This window comes from Pantherophis guttatus, chromosome 8, assembly GCF_059756535.1.
Source record: "Pantherophis guttatus breed Tessera chromosome 8, ASM5975653v1, whole genome shotgun sequence".
Classification (NCBI taxonomy): Eukaryota; Metazoa; Chordata; class Lepidosauria; order Squamata; family Colubridae; genus Pantherophis; species Pantherophis guttatus.
In genome coordinates, this window is record NC_142070.1 from 34467366 (window position 1) to 34472317 (window position 4952).

Consider the following 4952-nt stretch of genomic DNA (forward strand, 5'->3'; position numbering starts at 1 on the left):
CCTTTCTTATGGTCCAACTTTCACAGCCATACATTGCAACTGGGAAAACCATAGCCTTGACTATACACACATTTCTTGGCAGGGTGATGTCTCTGCTTTTTAGTACTGTCTAGATTTGCCATAGCTTTCCTCCCCAGGAGCAAGCGTCTTTTAATTTCTTGGCTGCAGTCCCCATCTGTGGTAATTTTGGAGTCCAGGAAAATAAAATCTGTCACTACCTCTATTTCTTCCCCATCTATTTGCCAGGAATTGAGAGGGCCAGATGCCATGATCTTAGTTTTCTTAATGTTGAGTTTCAAGCCAACTTTTGCACTCTCCTTCTTCACCCGCATCAAGGTCCCCTTCATGGATTACTGTCTTGTCGTGGCGAAGGAGTTTGCATAGTTCAATGAAGTTATGAGCTATTCCAGCAGGGCCATTCAAGATGGACAGGTCATAGCACATTTTTGACAAAATGTGATCCACTGGAGAAGAAAATGGCAATCCACTCCGGTATCTTTGCCATGAAAACCCCATGGACAGTAGCAAAAGCTCTCCTCTAGCTAACTTAAAATATTGGATTGGATTTATCATTGAATGCTAAAATGAAAGTATACAATTTTTGAGATTTTTGTATTTAAATCTCTTTTCCTTCCACCTCCATTTCCCCTTCAATAAATCTTGTTGAAGAAACTTTTTATCATCAAGAATGTGATGATTCTCTTTACATTTTACTTTACATTTTAAGGATGTACACTGCAAGCAATCAAGATTCAGCCTTTTAATAAGAGAAAAGAGATAAGGTGACACATTAGAAAATGCTGGCAGAGACATTGGGAGATATAAGTGGAAAAGATGAAAGTGTGTCAGGGAGGAATAAGAGCTGAGATTTCTCTGAGCCTAGAAGATATTTTGAAGCAGAAGAAGGGAACAGGAGTTTGGGGATCCCAGGTGATGCTGGTCAGCACAGTAGGGCTCAGTTCAGTGAAACAAATATGGGAAGAGACATAATAGGCCACATTGCTGAAGGCCAGTTTCTTTTCTTTTCTTTTCTTTTCTTTTCTTTTCTTTTTTTTTTTTAACATATGAAGACCTGGAAAAAAAACAAGGACCTGAGGATAATCCTGATTTTAGGAAATCTCTTACATGCTATCTAAGTCTGTCACATCTCCAAATGTAATCTATAAAATTCTTCTGCTACATGACTCAATTTGGACAGTTGTTCCCCAAAACATTCAGAGTTGCTCATGTGTCTTGGAAGAGTTAAGCTAGTGTTCTACTTCTTCACAAACAAAAGTGAATTCTAAACCAAGGATTGTATTTTCCACGATATTGAATTGCCTTCAGTGAATTAGAAAGCATGAAATGGGAAGGTTTCTTCGCAGATTTGTTCATATGCCTTAGGAGGGTTGAGCAAGTGCTCATATTCGTCACAGAAAGAAACTATCTTTAAGGAAATGCATACATTTCTTCAGGGAATTAGGGAGAATAAAAAGAGAAATTGCCAAGCATTTGTTGTTACTATTCACGTGAAGGCTTTCTCATTGCATACATCATTGCCTTGAATTCACTATAACCTTGGGAAAAGATCTGGCTTCTGATAACTAAACTGAAAGGAAGACCAAACTTTTAGATATAATCAGATAATTACAACAGGGAAGCATTGTTCAGTAACATAAAACAAACAAAATATCTCTATAACTTATAGATGTATTGCATTTGTGAGGATACAATATTTTAATTGTATAATGCATTGATTTGACATTTGGAGCACTGAGATATTCCTCTTTTTCTTTCTATGTAATTATTCAATTCTGTGAATCGACCAGGAAAGTAGAAAAGAATTGCTGATGGATGTTCACAAAATCAAAGTCCTTTCTGCACAATTTGTTAAATCACAAACAAGTTTTATTTATTTATTTAACATATTTTATGGCCACTTTTCAGGGAGATTCCAACCTCTGAGTTAGAGCGTGCTGGGGAAATCAGAAACCCCATTCCTTACTAGCTTGCCTCCATTAAGTTTTGGCACACTTATTCTTTTTTAAAACCAGTGATGCGCTATGTGGCCAAGAGCCATGTATCGTTTGTGGAAATGTGTTTTGTGTGCAACACAATTGTGTGCAACTGAGCCTAAAGCTTGCTATCTGGCAACCTGGCTAGATTCACAACTGTTAGTCTGTTCAAGTGCTTCAAGAATTTATTACTAGTCCTTGTCTGTTTCATTGGTCTCTTACAGTAAGTGTAAAATCCCTCAAGAATTTTGTTAAAATTTAAAGAAAACTTCATAAGCAATTTATTTTCCATCAAATTGAAGATAACGGTTTAAAAATAGGCAAGAATGTTTCCACAAAATCTCACAATGTCCTGACTGAAAATCATTTCACTCTGTTGTGAAATGATCACCTTCAGGTCAGGACATTGTGAGACAATAAATATGAGAAAAAATGGATCCCTAAATAGACATTTGAAAACTTTCCTTAGTAGGGTTGGAACAAAATGTAAGCTTAACAAAATGTCTTATTCTAACACTGAATGAAAAGGTCAAAAGTCATATTTCTACATTTATTATTATTTTCAAAGCTTACTTCATTCTAAAATGGTGAAACTGACTATTCAGCTAGCTTTAATGTATATTTGGTTATTTCATATTTTATAATAAAGTTTTATAATAAAGTTTTTTTTTCCCTAGGCTTTCCAATATAATTATTGGACTCATTTATGTTTTGGAAAGTAACTTCTGCATGAGTAATTTTGACTTGTGCTTAATGTGAAATGTAAAGAATGAAGATGAATCTGAAATAATTTAGTATGCTATTCTTAAAGGTTCTGATATATATTTGGTTAAAATCCTAAAAGTGCTATTGTAGAAAGATAACATGAAAACAGTTGATTAAAAAAGTTTTAAAAACCCATGGTAAGTAATTAAGTAATTTAAATTTACAATTATCACTACTGAGTTTAAATAGTAGGTGATTATCACCATTTTATTAAGTTTTTCATTAGAAATAAATTTAGCACTAATGAAATATGGAAGTCACAGAGGGACAGTGCTTCAATCCAAAATCCTCTTCTGATTTAAAAAAGAATAAAAACAGATTATTCAGAAGTTTAATCATTTTAGTTACTTCTGGATTCAGCTCTTTGTTTTGCTTTTAAGCAAATGTGTACAATAGCCATTCTTATAGATATATTTTATGGCAGCGGTGTCAAACTCAAGTTGTCATGGTGACATAATGTGACATATTGGGACTTTTTCTCCCTTCGCTAAACCAGGCGTGGGCATGGCCAGTATGTGACGCATCTGTCTCATGGGCTGGAAGTTTAGCAGCCTTGTCCTATGATTGGCTACATAATACCATTCCCACATTTGACTATTCTGTAATCAGAGGGTGTTGAAAAGTGAAATAATGTTGGGTTTCTCATCTGAACTTTTCATTTTCTTCCTTGCTGTCATGCCCTTAGGGTCAGATTCCAAGATCAAGTGGATCAGTTTCTACTGAAGACAACACTTGCAGATTCAACAGCCACTGTTTGTTTGTTTTATGTTTGTTTTATTTGATTTGTATACCGCCCTACTCCTGAAGGACTCAGGGCCGTGAACAGCCACAAGATAAAAACACATTAGTACAAAAATTAAAACAGAATAAAACTGGATTAAATAATTTGGCTGAAGACCAATTTAAAACACCCCAATAAATTAAAACCAATTTAAAATTTGTATTTTAAAAGGAAAAAAGGGAAAAATTAGGCCAGGCAAGCCTGATAGAATAAAAAGGTTTTAAGAGCGCGGCGGAAGGTGCGTAGATCCGGGATCCTCCGTATCTCCGGGGCGAGCTCATTCCAGATAGTAGGTGCTCCCACAGAGAAGGCTCTCCCCCTGGGAGCCACCAGTCGACATTGTTTGGCCGACGGCACCCGGAGGATCCCCTCTCTATGAGTCTGATGCCCTTTCATGTCCTTCCTCGGTCAGCACTGATCTCTCTTTAGCCAACACAAGTGCCAAGTAGTGGCCAGGAAAGCTTTAGCTGTCTATGTCAATTGGAAGAGGATTTAAATCATTGCTGCAGGCAACATCAACATCTGGTTTGTACTTTCTTCAGCATCTGTTTCTACTTCTCAAGTTTCTATCATCTCTTCTACCTACCTCTTGCCTTTTTTCCAGACAAACTTTCTTGATATCTCCACAAGTCTCTCTGCAAATGTACAACTTCAGCCACTGTGTTTTGAACTAAAGTAAAATAGAAAATAATTTCTAAGATACTTTCTGTAGCTTAATTAGTTCTTTATTCACTAAATTAACATAGATATTTAATATTAAGAGTTAGCTCAAAGTCCAAAAGAATATGAAATTAGATTAAGAATTATTGGCACTATATAGTTGCCAGAAGGCTTAAAAATAAGGCAGAGAAAAGCTAAGTCTGGTAGAGACAATGAAATGCTTCACCACTTAATAAGACTGGGCTATAAGCAAATGTTATAGAACTATAATCCAGAATGTATAATTTTATAGGCAGACCCAATGTTATTATTTGATTAATTAAGTACTTAATTATGTCCAAAACCCACTTATAGTTTTCTTGGTTAATAGTGTATTAGGTATGATTATCACATTGAATGATTTATAATAATACTGATAGGCATCCTCCACATAACATCCCAGACTTAACAACTGTTGATAAGGCAAAAAAATCTGCATAGTGGACATGGCAGTACCTGGAGACAGCAGAATAGGAGACACAAAGAACTGGAAAGATAACAAAATACAAAACCATGCAAATAGAAATAGACCAACTGTAACAAAACCAGGGGGGAAATTGGGAAACCAAGGGTGAAATTGGCTAACTGGGATGAAATAGAAATGCTCCCGGTTTGGACCGGCTCGGGCGAGTAGGTAGCGATGGTGGTGGGCAGTTCGGAAAACAGGTAGCAAAAATCCCTGCCCCCCGCCCCCCCCATGCCCAGCTGAGCCG

General features: G+C 36.3%; 1 long non-coding RNA gene across 1 annotated transcript; it reads right to left on the bottom strand.

The window, feature by feature from the left end:
• Positions 1-745: 745 nt before the first annotated feature.
• Positions 746-4229, bottom strand: LOC117680268 (uncharacterized). The gene is made up of 2 exons (XR_009621105.2): positions 4127-4229; positions 746-1072 (listed from the first exon to the last, which is right to left on the bottom strand). It is a non-coding gene; the product is annotated as an uncharacterized LOC117680268 (long non-coding RNA).
• Between the last annotated feature and the right edge of the window lie 723 nt (positions 4230-4952).